The sequence below is a fragment of the Schistocerca serialis genome, chromosome 10 (assembly GCF_023864345.2).
Source record: "Schistocerca serialis cubense isolate TAMUIC-IGC-003099 chromosome 10, iqSchSeri2.2, whole genome shotgun sequence".
In the NCBI taxonomy this organism is placed as follows: Eukaryota; Metazoa; Arthropoda; class Insecta; order Orthoptera; family Acrididae; genus Schistocerca; species Schistocerca serialis.
In genome coordinates this window covers 5,528,173-5,546,375 of record NC_064647.1, presented here as the reverse complement: position 1 = coordinate 5,546,375, position 18,203 = coordinate 5,528,173, and positions in this window count along the sequence as shown.

Sequence of the window (18,203 nt, the reverse complement as noted above, 5' to 3'; positions counted from 1 at the left end):
ATTGCTGTCTCGGGCACAATATGATCTTTCTCCTGTGAGTCTAGATTTTCGAATCCGACGCAAAAATGATAGTTAATTGTAACGTTCAGGGCCTTGTAATGACGATTTAACACTCAAATTGCGTCGAGATTCAATACATCGTCCTCCAGCCGATTTGTCTCCAAGGGGTATATTGCTGTCTCGAGCACCGTATGAGCTTCTCCTGTGAGTAGATTTTCGATTCCGACGCGAAACTGATTGTTAATTGTAAGGTTCAGGCCTTGTAATGACGATGGAACACTCATTTTGCGTCGCGATCCAATACATCGTCCTCCAACCGACTTGTCTCCAAGGGTCAATAGCTGCCTCGGGCACCGTATGGTCTTTCACCTGTGAGTTTAGATTATCGAATCCGACGCAAAAATGATAGTTAATTGTAACGTTTAGGGCCTCCTAATGACGATGCGACACTCAAATTGCGTCGAGATTCAATACATCGTCCTCCAGCCGACTTGTCTCCAAGGGTCTGTTGCTGCCTCGGGCACCGTATGGTCGTTCTCCTGTGAGTTTAGATTATCGAATCCGACGCAAAAATGATTGTTAATTTTAACGTTCAGGGCCTCCTAATGCCGATGGAACACTCAAATTGCGTCGAGATTCAATACATCGGCCTCCAGCCGACTTGTCTCCAAGGGTCTATTGCTGCCTCGGGCACCTTATGGTGGTTCTCCTGTGAGTCTAGATTTTCGAATCCGACGCAAAAATGATAGTTAATTGTAACATTCAGGGCCTCCTAATGACGATGGAACACTCAAATTGCGTCGCGATCCAATACATCGTCCTCCAGCCGACTTGTCTCCAAGGATCTAATGCTGCCTCGGGCACTTTATGGTCGTTCTCTTGTAAGTCTAGATTTTCGAATCCGACGCAAAAATGATAGTGAATAGTAACGTTCAGGGCCGCCTAATGACGATGGAACTCTCAAATGGCGTCGAGATTCAATACATCGTCCTCCAGCCGATTTGTCTCCAAGGGTCTATTGCTGCCTCGGGCACCTTATGGTCGTTCTCCTGTGAGTCTAGATTTTCGAACCCGACGCAAAAATGATAGTTAATTGTAACGTTCAGGGCCTTGTAATGACGATTTAACACTCAAATTGCGTCGAGATTCAATACATCGTCCTCCAGCCGATTTGTCTCCAAGGGGTATATTGCTGTCTCGAGCACCGTATGAACTTCTCCTGTGAGTAGATTTTCGATTCCGACGCGAAACTGATTGTTAATTGTAAGGTTCAGGCCTTGTAATGACGATGGAACACTCATTTTGCGTCGCGATCCAATACATCGTCCTCCAACCGACTTGTCTCCAAGGGTCATTAGCTGCCTCGGGCACCGTATGGTCTTTCCCCTGTGAGTTTAGATTATCGAATCCGACGCAAAAATGATAGTTAATTGTAACGTTTAGGGCCTCCTAATGACGATGCGACACTCAAATTGCGTCGAGATTCAATACATCGTCCTCCAGCCGACTTGTCTCCAAGGGTCTGTTGCTGCCTCGGGCACCGTATGGTCGTTCTCCTGTGAGTTTAGATTATCGAATCCGACGCAAAAATGATCGTTAATTTTAACGTTCAGGGCCTCCTAATGCCGATGGAACACTCAAATTGCGTCGAGATTCAATACATCGGCCTCCAGCCGACTTGTCTCCAAGGGTCTATTGCTGCCTCGGGCACCTTATGGTGGTTCTCCTGTGAGTCTAGATTTTCGAATCCGACGCAAAAATGATAGTTAATTGTAACATTCAGGGCCTCCTAATGACGATGGAACACTCAAATTGCGTCGCGATCCAATACATCGTCCTCCAGCCGACTTGTCTCCAAGGATCTAATGCTGCCTCGGGCACTTTATGGTCGTTCTCTTGTAAGTCTAGATTTTCGAATCCGACGCAAAAATGATAGTGAATAGTAACGTTCAGGGCCGCCTAATGACGATGGAACTCTCAAATGGCGTCGAGATTCAATACATCGTCCTCCAGCCGATTTGTCTCCAAGGGCTATATTGCTGTCTCGAGCACCGTATGAACTTCTCCTGTGAGTAGATTTTCGATTCCGACGCGAAACTGATAGTTAATTGTAAGGTTCAGGCCTTGTAATGACGATGGAACACTCATTTTGCGTCGCGATCCAATACATCGTCCTCCAACCGACTTGTCTCCAAGGGTCAATAGCTGCCTCGGGCACCGTATGGTCTTTCCCCTGTGAGTTTAGATTATCGAATCCGACGCAAAAATGATAGTTAATTGTAACGTTTAGGGCCTCCTAATGACGATGCGACACTCAAATTGCGTCGAGATTCAATACATCGTCCTCCAGCCGACTTGTCTACAAGTGGATATTGCTGTCTCGGGCACAATATGATCCTTCTCCTGTGAGTCTAGATTTGCGAATCCGACGCAAAAATGATAGTGAATTGTAACGTTCAGCGCCTCCTAATGACGATAGAAGACTCAAATTGCGTCGGGATTCAATACATCGTCCTCCAGCCGATTTGTCTCAAGGGGATATTACTGCCTCGGGCACCAAATGGTTCGTCTGCTGTGAGTCTAGATTTTCGAATCCGACGAAAAACTGATAGTTAATTGTAACATTCAGGGCCTCCTAATGACGATGGAACACTCAAATTGCGTCGCGATCCAATACATCGTCCTCCAGCCGACTTGTCTCCTAGGGTCTAATGCTGCCTCGGGCACTTTATGGTCGTTCTCTTGTAAGTCTAGATTTTCGAATCCGACGCAAAAATGATAGTTAATTGTAACGTTCAGGGCCGCCTAATGACGATGGAACTCTCAAATGGCGTCGAGATTCAATACATCGTCCTCCAGTCGACTTGTCTCCAAGGGTCTACTGCTGCCTCGGGCACCTTATGGTCGTTCTCCTGTGAGTCTAGATTTTCGAACCCGACGCAAAAATGATAGTTAATTGTAACGTTCAGGGCCTCCTAATGCCGATGGAACCCTCAAATTGCGTCGAGATTCAATACATCGTCTTCCAGCCGATTTGTCTCCAAGGGGTATATTGCTGTCTCGAGCACCGTATGAACTTCTCCTGTGAGTAGATTTTCGATTCCGACGCGAAACTGATAGTTAATTGTAAGGTTCAGGCCTTGTAATGACAATGGAACTCTCATTTTGCGTCGCGATCCAATACATCGTCCTCCAGCCGACTTGTCTCCAAGGGTCAATAGCTGCCTCGGGCACCGTATGGTCGTTCCCCTGTGAGTTTAGATTATCGAATCCGACGCAAAAATTGTAACGTTTAGGGCCTCCTAATGACGATGGGACACTCAAATTGCGTCGAGATTCAATACATCGTCCTCCAGCCGACTTCTCTCCAAGGGGATATTGCTGTCTCGGGCACAATATGATCCTTCTCCTGTGAGTCTAGATTTTCGAATCCGACGCAAAAATGATAGTGAATTGTAACGTTCAGCGCCTATTAATGACGATAGAAGACTCAAATTGCGTCGGGATTCAATACATCGTCCTCCAGCCGATTTGTCTCCAAGGGGATATTGCTGCCTCGGGCACCAAATGGTTCGTCTGCTGTGAGTCTAGATTTTCGAATCCGGCGAAAAGCTGATAGTTAATTGTAACATTCAGGGCCTCCTAATGACGATGGAACACTCAAATTGCGTCGCGATCCAATACATCGTCCTCCAGCCGACTTGTCTCCAAGGGTCTAATGTTGCCTCGGGCACTTTATTGTCGTTCTCTTTTAAGTCTAGATTTACGAATCCGACGCCAAAATGATAGTTAATTGTAACGTTCAGGGCCGCCTAATGACGATGGAACTCTCAAATTGCGTCGAGATTCAATACATCGTCCTCCAGCCGACTTGTCTCCAAGGGTCTATTGCTGCCTTCGGCACCTTATGTTCGATCCCCTGTGATTCTAGATTTTCGTATCCGACGCAAAAATGAAAGTTAATTGTAACGTTCAGGGCCTTGTAATGACGATGGAACACTCAAATTGCGTCGAGATTCAATACATCGCCCTCCAGCCGACTTGTCTCCAAGGGGATATTGCTGTCTCGGGCACAATATGATGTTTCTCCTGTGAGTCTAGATTTTCGAATCCGACGCAAAAATGATAGTTAATTGTAACGTTCAGGGCCTTGTAATGACGATTTAACACTCAAATTGCGTCGAGATTCAATACATCGTCCTCCAGCCGATTTGTCTCCAAGGGGTATATTGCTGTCTCGAGCACCGTATGAACTTCTCCTGTGAGTAGATTTTCGATTCCGACGCGAAACTGATTGTTAATTGTAAGGTTCAGGCCTTGTAATGACGATGGAACACTCATTTTGCGTCGCGATCCAATACATCGTCCTCCAACCGACTTGTCTCCAAGGGTCAATAGCTGCCTCGGGCACCGTATGGTCTTTCCCCTGTGAGTTTAGATTATCGAATCCGACGCAAAAATGATAGTTAATTGTAACGTTTAGGGCCTCCTAATGACGATGCGACACTCAAATTGCGTCGAGATTCAATACATCGTCCTCCAGCCGACTTGTCTCCAAGGGTCTGTTGCTGCCTCGGGCACCGTATGGTCGTTCTCCTGTGAGTTTAGATTATCGAATCCGACGCAAAAATGATCGTTAATTTTAACGTTCAGCGCCTCCTAATGCCGATGGAACACTCAAATTGCGTCGAGATTCAATACATCGGCCTCCAGCCGACTTGTCTCCAAGGGTCTATTGCTGCCTCGGGCACCTTATGGTGGTTCTCCTGTGAGTCTAGATTTTCGAATCCGACGCAAAAATGATAGTTAATTGTAACATTCAGGGCCTCCTAATGACGATGGAACACTCAAATTGCGTCGCGATCCAATACATCGTCCTCCAGCCGACTTGTCTCCAAGGATCTAATGATGCCTCGGGCACTTTATGGTCGTTCTCTTGTAAGTCTAGATTTTCGAATCCGACGCAAAAATGATAGTGAATAGTAACGTTCAGGGCCGCCTAATGACGATGGAACTCTCAAATGGCGTCGAGATTCAATACATCGTCCTCCAGCCGATTTGTCTCCAAGGGTCTATTGCTGCCTCGGGCACCTTATGGTCGTTCTCCTGTGAGTCTAGATTTTCGAACCCGACGCAAAAATGATAGTTAATTGTAACGTTCAGGGCCTTGTAATGACGATTTAAAACTCAAATTGCGTCGAGATTCAATACATCGTCCTCCAGCCGATTTGTCTCCAAGGGGTATATTGCTGTCTCGAGCACCGTATGAACTTCTCCTGTGAGTAGATTTTCGATTCCGACGCGAAACTGATTGTTAATTGTAATGTTCAGGCCTTGTAATGACGATGGAACACTCATTTTGCGTCGCGATCCAATACATCGTCCTCCAACCGACTTGTCTCCAAGGGTCAATAGCTGCCTCGGGCACCGTATGGTCTTTCCCCTGTGAGTTTAGATTATCGAATCCGACGCAAAAATGATAGTTAATTGTAACGTTTAGGGCCTCCTAATGACGATGCGACACTCAAATTGCGTCGAGATTCAATACATCGTCCTCCAGCCGACTTGTCTCCAAGGGTCTGTTGCTGCCTCGGGCACCGTATGGTCGTTCTCCTGTGAGTTTAGATTATCGAATCCGACGCAAAAATGATCGTTAATTTTAACGTTCAGGGCCTCCTAATGCCGATGGAACACTCAAATTGCGTCGAGATTCAATACATCGGCCTCCAGCCGACTTGTCTCCAAGGGTCTATTGCTGCCTCGGGCACCTTATGGTGGTTCTCCTGTGAGTCTAGATTTTCGAATCCGACGCAAAAATGATAGTTAATTGTAACATTCAGGGCCTCCTAATGACGATGGAACACTCAAATTGCGTCGCGATCCAATACATCGTCCTCCAGCCGACTTGTCTCCAAGGATCTAATGCTGCCTCGGGCACTTTATGGTCGTTCTCTTGTAAGTCTAGATTTTCGAATCCGACGCAAAAATGATAGTGAATAGTAACGTTCAGGGCCGCCTAATGACGATGGAACTCTCAAATGGCGTCGAGATTCAATACATCGTCCTCCAGCCGATTTGTCTCCAAGGGGTATATTGCTGTCTCGAGCACCGTATGAACTTCTCCTGTGAGTAGATTTTCGATTCCGACGCGAAACTGATAGTTAATTGTAAGGTTCAGGCCTTGTAATGACGATGGAACACTCATTTTGCGTCGCGATCCAATACATCGTCCTCCAACCGACTTGTCTCCAAGGGTCAATAGCTGCCTCGGGCACCGTATGGTCTTTCCCCTGTGAGTTTAGATTATCGAATCCGACGCAAAAATGATAGTTAATTGTAACGTTTAGGGCCTCCTAATGACGATGCGACACTCAAATTGCGTCGAGATTCAATACATCGTCCTCCAGCCGACTTGTCTACAAGTGGATATTGCTGTCTCGGGCACAATATGATCCTTCTCCTGTGAGTCTAGATTTGCGAATCCGACGCAAAAATGATAGTGAATTGTAACGTTCAGCGCCTCCTAATGACGATAGAAGACTCAAATTGCGTCGGGATTCAATACATCGTCCTCCAGCCGATTTGTCTCAAGGGGATATTACTGCCTCGGGCACCAAATGGTTCGTCTGCTGTGAGTCTAGATTTTCGAATCCGACGAAAAACTGATAGTTAATTGTAACATTCAGGGCCTCCTAATGACGATGGAACACTCAAATTGCGTCGCGATCCAATACATCGTCCTCCAGCCGACTTGTCTCCTAGGGTCTAATGCTGCCTCGGGCACTTTATGGTCGTTCTCTTGTAAGTCTAGATTTTCGAATCCGACGCAAAAATGATAGTTAATTGTAACGTTCAGGGCCGCCTAATGACGATGGAACTCTCAAATGGCGTCGAGATTCAATTCATCGTCCTCCAGTCGACTTGTCTCCAAGGGTCTATTGCTGCCTCGGGCACCTTATGGTCGTTCTCCTGTGAGTCTAGATTTTCGAACCCGACGCAAAAATGATAGTTAATTGTAACGTTCAGGGCCTCCTAATGCCGATGGAACCCTCAAATTGCGTCGAGATTCAATACATCGTCTTCCAGCCGATTTGTCTCCAAGGGGTATATTGCTGTCTCGAGCACCGTATGAACTTCTCCTGTGAGTAGATTTTCGATTCCGACGCGAAACTGATAGTTAATTGTAAGGTTCAGGCCTTGTAATGACGATGGAACTCTCATTTTGCGTCGCGATCCAATACATCGTCCTCCAACCGACTTGTCTCCAAGGGTCTATTGCTGCCTCGCGCACCTTATGGTCGTTCTCCTGTGAGTCTAGATTTTCGAACCCGACGCAAAAATGATAGTTAATTGTAACGTTCAGGGCCTCCTAATGCCGATGGAATACTCAAATTGCGTCGAGATTCAATACATCGTCTTCCAGCCGATTTGTCTCCAAGGGGTATATTGCTGTCTCGAGCACCGTATGAACTTCTCCTGTGAGTTTAGATCATCGAATCCGACGCAAAAATGATAGTTAATTGTAACGTTTAGGGCCTCCTAATGACGATGCGACACTCAAATTGCGTCGAGATTCAATACATCGTCCTCCAGCTGACTTGTCTACAAGGGGATATTGCTGTCTCGGGCACAATATGATCCTTCTCCTGTGAGTCTAGATATACGAATCCGACGCCAAAATGATAGTTAATTGTAACGTTCAGGGCCGCCTAATGACGATGGAACTCTCAAATTGCGTCGAGATTCAATACATCGTCCTCCAGCCGACTTGTCTCCAAGGGTCTATTGCTGCCTCGGCCACCTTATGGTCGTTCTCCTGTGAGTCTAGATTTTCGTATCCGACGAAAAAATGATAGTTAATTGTAACGTTCAGGGCCTTCTAATGACGATGGAACACTCAAATTGCGTCGAGATTCAATACATCGTCCTCCAGCCGATTTGTCTCCAAGGGGATAGCGCTGCCTCGGGCACCACATGGTCCTTCTCCTGTGAGTCTAGATTTTCGAATCCGACGCAAAAATGATAGTGAATTGTAACGTTCAGCGCCTCCTAATGACGATAGAAGACTCAAATTGCGTCGCGATCCAATACATCGTCCTCCAGCCGACTTGTCTCCAAGGGTCAATTGCTGCCTCGGGCATCTTTTGGTCGTTCTCCTGTGAGTTTAGATTATCGAATCCGACGCAAAAATGATAGTTAATTTTAACGTTCAGGGCCTCCTAATGCCGATGGAACCCTCAAATTGCGTCGAGATTCAATACATCGGCCGCCAGCCGACTTGTCTCCAAGGGTCTATTGCTGCCTCGGGCACCTTATGGTCGTTCTCCTGTGAGTCTAGATTTTCGAATCCGACGCAAAAATGATAGTTAATTGTAACATTCAGGGCCTCCTAATGACGATGGAACACTCAAATTGCGTCGCGATCCAATACATCGTCCTCCAGCCGACTTGTCTCCAAGGATCTAATGCTGCCTCGGGCACTTTATGGTCGTTCTCTTGTAAGTCTAGATTTTCGAATCCGACGCAAAAATGATAGTTAATTGTAACGTTCAGGGCCGCCTAATGACGATCTAACTCTCAAATTGCGTCGAGATTCAATACATCGTCCTCCAGCCGACTTGTCTCCAAGGGTCAATAGCTGCCTCGGGCACCGTATGGTCGTTCCCCTGTGAGTTTAGATTATCGAATCCGACGCAAAAATTGTAACGTTTAGGGCCTCCTAATGACGATGGGACACTCAAATTGCGTCGAGATTCAATACATCGTCCTCCAGCCGACTTCTCTCCAAGGGGATATTGCTGTCTCGGGCACAATATGATCCTTCTCCTGTGAGTCTAGATTTTCGAATCCGACGCAAAAATGATAGTGAATTGTAACGTTCAGCGCCTACTAATGACGATAGAAGACTCAAATTGCGTCGGGATTCAATACATCGTCCTCCAGCCGATTTGTCTCCAAGGGGATATTGCTGCCTCGGGCACCAAATGGTTCGTCTGCTGTGAGTCTAGATTTTCGAATCCGGCGAAAAGCTGATAGTTAATTGTAACATTCAGGGCCTCCTAATGACGATGGAACACTCAAATTGCGTCCCGATCCAATACATCGTCCTCCAGCCGACTTGTCTCCAAGGGTCTAATGCTGCCTCGGGCACTTTATTGTCGTTCTCTTTTAAGTATAGATTTACGAATCCGACGCCAAAATGATAGTTAATTGTAACGTTCAGGGCCGCCTAATGACGATGGAACTCTCAAATTGCGTCGAGATTCAATACATCGTCCTCCAGCCGACTTGTCTCCAAGGGTCTATTGCTGCCTCGGGCACCTTATGGTCGTTCTCCTGTGAGTCTAGATTTTCGTATCCGACGCAAAAATGATAGTTAATTGTAACGTTCAGGGCCTTCTAATGCTGATTGAACACTCAAATTGCGTCGAGATTCAAAACATCGGCCTCCAGCCGATTTGTCTCCAAGGGGATATCGCTGCCTCGGGCACCACATGGCCCTTCTCCTGTGAGTCTAGATTTTCGAATCCGACGCAAAAATGATAGTGAATTGTAACGTTCAGCGCCTCCTAATGACGATAGAAGACTCAAATTGCGTCGCGATCCAATACATCGTCCTCCAGCCGACTTGTCTCCAAGGGTCTATTGCTGCCTCGGGCACCTTTTGGTCGTTCTCCTAAGAGTTTAGACTATCGAATCCGACGCAAAAATGATAGTTAATTTTAACGTTCAGGGCCTCCTAATGCCGATGGAACACTCAAATTGCGTCGAGATTCAATACATCGGCCTCCAGCCGACTTGTCTCCAAGGGTCTATTGCTGCCTCGGGCACCTTATGGTCGTTCTCCTGTGAGTCTAGATTTTCGAATCCGACGCAAAAATAATAGTTAATTGTAACATTCAGGGCCTCCTAATGACGATGGAACACTCAAATTGCGTCGCGATACAATACATCGTCCTCCAGCCGACTTGTCTCCAAGGATCTAATGCTGCCTCGGGCACTTTATGGTCGTTCTCTTGTAATTCTAGATTTTCGAATCCGACGCAAAAATGATAGTTAATTGTAACGTACAGGGCCGCCTAATGACGATCTAACTCTCAAATTGCGTCGAGATTCAATACATCGTCCTCCAGCCGACTTGTCTCCAAGGGTCTATTGCTGCCTTCGGCACCTTATGGTCGTTCTCCTGTGAGTCTAGATTTTCGTATCCGACGCAAAAATGAAAGTTAATTGTAACGTTCAGGGCCTTGTAATGACGATGGAACACTCAAATTGCGTCGAGATTCAATACATCGCCCTCCAGCCGACTTGTCTCCAAGGGGATATTGCTGTCTCGGGCACAATATGATCTTTCTCCTGTGAGTCTAGATTTTCGAATCCGACACAAAAATGATAGTTATTTGTAACGTTCAGGGCCTTGTAATGACGATGGAACACTCAAATTGCGTCGAGATTCAATACATCGTCCTCCAGCCGACTTGTCTCCAAGTGTCTGTTGCTGCCTCGGGCACCGTATGGTCGTTCTCCTGTGAGTTTAGATTATCGAATCCGACGCAAAAATGATCGTTAATTTTAACGTTCAGGGCCTCCTAATGACGATGGAACACTCAAATTGCGTCGAGATTCAATACATCGGCCTCCAGCCGACTTGTCTCCAAGGGTCAATTGCTGCCTCGGGCACCTTATGGTCGTTCTCCTGTGAGTCTAGATTTTCGAATCCGACGCAAAAATGATAGTTAATTGTAACATTCAGGGCCTCCTAATGACGATGGAACACTCAAATTGCGTCGCGATCCAATACATCGTCCTCCAGCCGACTTGTCTCCAAGGATCTAATGCTGCCTCGGGCACTTTATGGTCGTTCTCTTGTAAGTCTAGATTTTCGAACCCGACGCAAAAATGATAGTTCATTGTAACGTTCAGGGCCTCCTAATGCCGATGGAACACTCAAATTGCGTCGAGATTCAATACATCGTCCTCCAGCCGATTTGTCTCCAAGGGGTATATTGCTGTCTCGAGCACCGTATGAACTTCTCCTGTGAGTAGATTTTCGAATCCGACGCGAAACTGATAGTTAATTGTAAGGTTCAGGGCCTTGTAATGACGATGGAACACTCATTTTGCGTCGCGATCCAATACATCGTCCTCCAACCGACTTGTCTCCAACGGTCAATAGCTGCCTCGGGCACCGTATGGTCTTTCCCCTGTGAGTTTACATTATCGAATCCGACGCAAAAATGATAGTTAATTGTAACGTTTAGGGCCTCCTAATGATGATGGGACACTCAAATTGCGTCGAGATTCAATTCATCGTCCTCCAGCCGACTTTTCTACAAGGGGATATTGCTGTCTCGGGCACAATATGATCCTTCTCCTGTGAGTCTAGATTTTCGAATCCGACGCAAAAATGATAGTGAATTGTTACGTTCAGCGCCTCCTAATGAAGATAGAAGACTCAAATTGCGTCGGGATTCAATACATCGTCCTCCAGCCGATTTGTCTCAAGGGGATATTGCTGCATCGGGCACCAAATGGTTCGTCTGCTGTGAGTCTAGATTTTCGAATCCGACGAGAAACTGATAGTTAGTTGTAACATTCAGGGCCTCCTAATGACGATGGAACATTCAAATTGCGTCGCGATCCAATACATCGTCCTCCAACCGACTTGTCTCCAAGGGTCTAATGCTGCCTCGGGCACCTTATGGTCGTTCTCTTGTAAGTCTAGATTTACGAATCCGACGCCAAAATGATAGTTAATTGTAACGTTCAGGGCCGCCTAATGACGATGGAACTCTCAAATTGAGTCGAGATTCAATACATCGTTCTCCAGCCGACTTGTCTCCAAGGGTCTATTGCTGCCTCGGGCACCTTATGGTCGTTCTCCTGTGAGTCTAGATTTTTGTATCCGACGCAAAAATGATAGTTAATTGTAACGTTCAGGGCCTTCTAATGATGATGGAACACTCAAATTGCGTCGAGATTCAATGCATCGGCCTCCAGCCGACTTGTCTCCAAGGGGATATCGCTGCCTCGGGCACCTTATGGTCGTTCTCCTGTGAGTCTAGATTTTCGAATCCGACGCAAAAATGATAGTGAATTGTAACGTTCAGCGCCTCCTAATGACGATAGAAGACTCAAATTGCGTCGCGATCCAATACATCGTCCTCCAGCCGACTTGTCTCCAAGGGTCTATTGCTGCCTCGGGCACCTTATGGTCGTTCTCCTGTGAGTCTAGATTTTCGAATCCGACACAAAAATGATAGTTAATTGTAACGTTCAGGGCCTTGTAATGACGATGGAACACTCAAATTGCGTCGAGATTCAATACATCGTCCTCCAGTCGACTTGTCTCCAAGGGTCTGTTGCTACCTCGGGCACCGTATGGTCGTTCTCCTGTGAGTTTAGATTATCGAATCCGACGCAAAAATGATCGTTAATTTTAACGTTCAGGGCCTCCTAATGCCGATGGAACACTCAAATTGCGTCGAGATTCAATACATCGGCCTCCAGCCGACTTGTCTCCAAGGGTCTATTGCTGCCTCGGGCACCTTATGGTCGTTCTCCTGTGAGTCTAGATTTTCGAATCCGACGCAAAAATGGTAGTTAATTGTAACATTCAATGCCTCCTAATGACGATGGAACACTCAAATTGCGTCGCGATCCAATACATCGTCCTCCAGCCGACTTGTCTCAAAGGATCTAATGCTGCCTCGGGCACTTTATGGTCGTTCTCTTGTAAGACTAGATTTTCGAATCCGACGCAAAAATGATAGTTAATTGTAACGTTCAGGGCCGCCTAATGACGATCTAACTCTCAAAATGCGTCGAGATTCAATACATCGTCCTCCAGCCGACTTGTCTCCAAGGGTCTATTGCTGCCTAGGGGCACCTTATGGTCGTGTTCCTGTGAGTCTAGATTTTCGAACCCGACGCAAAAATGATAGTTAATTGTAACGTTCAGGGCCTCCTAATGCCGATGGAACACTCAAATTGCGACGAGATTCAATACATCAGCCTCCAGCCGACTTGTCTCCAAGGGTCTATTGCTGCCTCGGGCACCTTATGGTCGTTCTCCTGTTACTCTAGATTTTCGAATCCGACGCAAAAATGATATTTAATTGTAACGTTCAGGGCATTGTAATGACGATGGAACACTCAAATTGCGTCGAGATTCAATACATCGGCCTCCAGCCGACTTGTCTCCAAGGGTCTATTGCTGCCTCGGGCACCTTATGGTCGTTCTCCTGTAAGTTTAGATTATCGAATCCGACGCAAAAATGATAGTTAATTGTAACGTTCAGGGCCTCCTAATGCCGATGGAACACTCAAATTGCGTCGAGATTCAATACATCGGCCTCCAGCCGACTTGTCTCCAAGGGTCTATTGCTGCCTCGGGCACCTTATGTTCGTTCTCCTGTGAGTCTAGATTTTCGTATCCGACGCAAAAATGATAGTTCATTGTATCGCTCAGGGCCTCCTAATGCCGATGGAACACTCAAATTGCGTCGAGATTCAATACATCGTCCTCCAGCCGATTTGTCTCCAAGGGGTATATTGCTGTCTCGAGCACCGTATGAACTTCTCCTGTGAGTAGATTTTCGAATCCGACGCGATACTGATAGTTAATTGTAAGGTTCAGGGCCTTGTAATGACGATGGAACACTCATTTTGCGTCGCGATCCAATACATCGTCCTCCAACCGACTTGTCTCCAACGGTCAATAGCTGCCTCGGGCACCGTATGGTCTTTCCCCTGTGAGTTTAGATTATCGAATCCGACGCAAAAATGATAGTTAATTGTAACGTTTAGGGCCTCCTAATGATGATGAGACACTCAAATTGCGTCGAGATTCAATACATCGTCCTCCAGCCGACTTGTCTACAAGGGGATATTGCTGTCTCGGGCACAATATGATCCTTCTCCTGTGAGTCTAGATTTTCGAATCCGACGCAAAAATGATACTGAATTGTAACGTTCAGCGCCTCCTAATGAAGATAGAAGACTCAATTTGCGTCGGGATTCAATACATCGTCCTCCAGCCGATTTGTCTCAAGGGGATATTGCTGCCTCGGGCACCAAATGGTTCGTCTGCTGTGAGTCTAGATTTTCGAATCCGACGAGAAACTGATAGTTAGTTGTAACATTCAGGGCCTCCTAATGACGATGGAACATTCAAATTGCGTCGCGATCCAATACATCGTCCTCCAGCCGACTTGTCTCCAAGGGTCTAATGCTGCCTCGGGCACCTTATGGTCGTTCTCTTGTAAGTCTAGATTTACGAATCCGACGCCAAAATGATAGTTAATTGTAACGTTCAGGGCCGCCTAATGACGATGGAACTCTCAAATTGAGTCGAGATTCAATACATCGTTCTCCAGCCGACTTGTCTCCAAGGGTCTATTGCTGCCTCGGGCACCTTATGGTCGTTCTCCTGTGAGTCTAGATTTTTGTATCCGACGCAAAAATGATAGTTAATTGTAACGTTCAGGGCCTTCAAATGATGATGGAACACTCAAATTGCGTCGAGATTCAATGCATCGGCCTCCAGCCGACTTGTCTCCAAGGGGATATCGCTGCCTCGGGCACCTTATGGTCGTTCTCCTGTGAGTCTAGATTTTCGAATCCGTCGCAAAAATGATAGTGAATTGTAACGTTCAGCGCCTCCTAATGACGATAGAAGACTCAAATTGCGTCGCGATCCAATACATCGTCCTCCAGCCGACTTGTCTCCAAGGGTCTATTGCTGCCTCGGGCACCTTATGGTCGTTATCCTGAGAGTCTAGATTTTCGAATCCGACGCAAAATGATAGTTAATTGTAACGTTCCAATCCTTGTAATGACGATGGAACACTCAAATTGCGTCGAGATTCAATACATCGGCCTCCAGCCGACTTGTCTCCAAGGGTCTATTGCTGCCTCGGGCACCTTATGGTCGTTCTCCTGTGAGTCTAGATTTTCGAACCCGACGCAAAAATGATAGTTAATTGTAACGTTCAGGGCCTCCTAATGCCGATGGAACACTCAAATTGCGTCGAGATTCAATACATCGGCCTCCAGCCGACTTGTCTCCAAGGGTCTATTGCTGCCTCGGGCACCTTATGGTCGTTCTCCTGTTACTCTAGATTTTCGAATCCGACGCAAAAATGATATTTAATTGTAACGTTCAGGGCATTGTAATGACGATGGAACACTCAAATTGCGTCGAGATTCAATACATCGGCCTCCAGCCGACTTGTCTCCAAGGGTCTATTGCTGCCTCGGGCACCTTATGGTCGTTCTCCTGTAAGTTTAGATTATCGAATCCGACGCAAAAATGATAGTTAATTATAACGTTCAGGGCCTCCTAATGCCGATGGAAGACTCAAATTGCGTCGAGATTCAATACATCGTCCTCCAGCCGTCTTGTCTCCAAGGGTCTAATGCTGCCTCGGGCACCTTATGGTCGTTATCCTGTGAGTTTAGATTATCGAATCCGACGCAAAAATTATAGTTAATTGTAACGTTTAGGGCCTCCTAATGACGATGGAACACTCAAATTGCGTCGATATTCAATACATCGGTCTCCAGCCGACTTGTCTCCAAGGGTCTGTTGCTGCCTCGGGCACCATATGATCCTTCTCCTGTAAGTCTAGCTTTTCGAATCCGACGCAAAAATGATAGTGAATAGTAACGTTCAGCGCCTCCTGATGACGATAGAACTCTCAAATAGCGTCGAGATTCAATACATCGTCCTCCAGCCGACTATTCTCCAAGGGTCTAATGCTGCCTCGCGCACCTTATGGTCGTTCTCTTGTAAGTCTAGATTTTAGAATCCGACGCAAAAATGATAGTTAATTGTAACGTTCATGGCCTCCTAATGCCGATGGAACTCTCAAATTGCGTCGAGATTCAATACATTGGCCTCCAGCGGAATTGTCTCCAAGGGGATATTGCTGTCTCGAGCACCGTATGAACTTCTCCTGTGAGTAGATTTTCGAATCCGACGCAAAAATGATAGTTAATTTTAATGTTCAGGGCTTCCTAATGCCGATGGAACACTCAAATTGCGTCGAGATTCAATACATCGGCCTCCAGCCGACTTGTCTCCAAGGGTCTATTGCTGCCTAGGGGCACCTTATGGTCGTTCTCCTGTGAGTCTAGATTTTCGAACCCGACGCAAAAATGATAGTTAATTGTAACGTTCAGGGCCTCCTAATGCCGATGGAACACTCAAATTGCGTCGAGATTCAATACATCGGCCTCCAGCCGACTTGTCTCCAAGGGTCTATTGCTGCCTCGGGCACCTTATGGTAGTTCTCCTGTTACTCTAGATTTTCGAATCCGACGCAAAAATGATAGTTAATTTTAACGTTCAGGGCCTCCTAATGCCGATGGAACACTCAAATTGCGTCGAGATTCAATACATCGGCCTCCAGCCGACTTGTCTCGAAGGGTCTATTGCTGCCTCGGGCACCTTATGGTCGTTCTCGTGCGAGTCTAGATTTTCGAATCCGACGCAAAAATGATAGTTAATTGTAACATTCAGGGCCTCCTAATGACGATGGAACACTCAAATTGCGTCGCGATCCAATACATCGTCCTCCAGCCGACTTGTCTCCAAGGATCTAATGCTGCCTCGGGCACTTTATGGTCGTTCTCTTGTAAGAATAGATTTTCGAATCCGACACAAAAATGATAGTTAATTGTAACGTTCAGGGCCGCCTAATGACGATCTAACTCTCAAATTGCGTCGAGATTCAATACATCGTCCTCCAGCCGACTTGTCTCCAAGGGTCTATTGCAGCCTAGGGGCACCTTATGGTCGTTCTCCTGTGAGTCTAGATTTTCGAACCCGACGCAAAAATGTTAGTTAATTGTAACGTTCAGGGCCTCCTAATGCCGATGGAACACTCAAATTGCGTCGAGATTCAATACATCGGCCTCCAGCCGACTTGTCTCCAAGGGTCTATTGCTGCCTCGGGCACCTTATGGTCGTTCACCTGTTACTCTAGATTTTCGAATCCGACGCAAAAATGATAGTTAATTGTACGTTCAGGGCATTGTAATGACGATGGAACACTCAAATTGCGTCGAGATGCAATACATCGGCCTCCAGCCGACTTGTCTCCAAGGGTCTATTGCTGCCTCGGGCACCTTATGGTCGTTCTCCTGTAAGTTTACATTATCGAATCCGACGCATAAATGATAGTTAATTATAACGTTTAGGGCCTCCTAATGCCGATGGAAGACTCAAATTGCGTCGAGATTCAATACATCGTCCTCCAGCCGACTTGTCTCCAAGGGTCTAATGCTGCCTCGGGCACCTTATGGTCGTTCTCCTGTGAGTATAGATTATCGAATCCGACGCAAAAATTATAGTTAATTGTAACGTTTAGGGCCTCCTAATGACGATGGAAGACTCAAATTGCGTCGATACATCGGTCTCCAGCCGACTTGTCTCCAAGGGTCTGTTGCTGCCTCGGGCACCATATGATCCTTCTCCTGTAACTCTAGATTTTCGAATCCGACGCAAAAATGATAGTGTATAGTAACGTTCAGCGCCTCCTGATGACGATAGAACTCTCAAATTGCGTCGAGATTCAATACATCGTCCTCCAGCCGACTTGTCTCCAAGGGTCCAATGCTGCCTCGGGCACCTTATGGTCGTTCTCCTGTGAGTCTAGATTTTCGAATCCGACGCAAAAATCATAGTTAATTGTAACGTTCAGGGCCTTCTAATGACGATGGAACACTCAAATTGCGTCGAGATTCAATATATCGTCCTCCAGCCGACTTGTCTCCAAGGGTCTGTTGCTGCCTCGGGCACCGTATGGTCGTTCTCCTGTGAGTTTAGATTATCGAATCCGACGCAAAAATGATCGTTAATTTTAACGTTCAGGGCCTCCTAATGCCGATGGAACACTCAAATTGCGTCGAGATTCAATACATCGGCCTCCAGCCGACTTGTCTCCAAGGGTCTATTGCTGCCACGGGCACCTTATGGTCGTTCTCCTGTGAATCTAGATTTTCGAATCCGACGCAAAAATGATAGTTAATTGTAACGTTCAGGGCCTTGTAATGACAATGGAACACTCATTTTGCGTCGCGATCCAATACATCGTCCTCCAACCGACTTGTCTCCAAGGGTCAATAGCTGCCTCGGGGACCGTATGGTCGCTCCCCTGTGAGTTTAGATTATCGAATCCGACGCAAAAATGATAGTT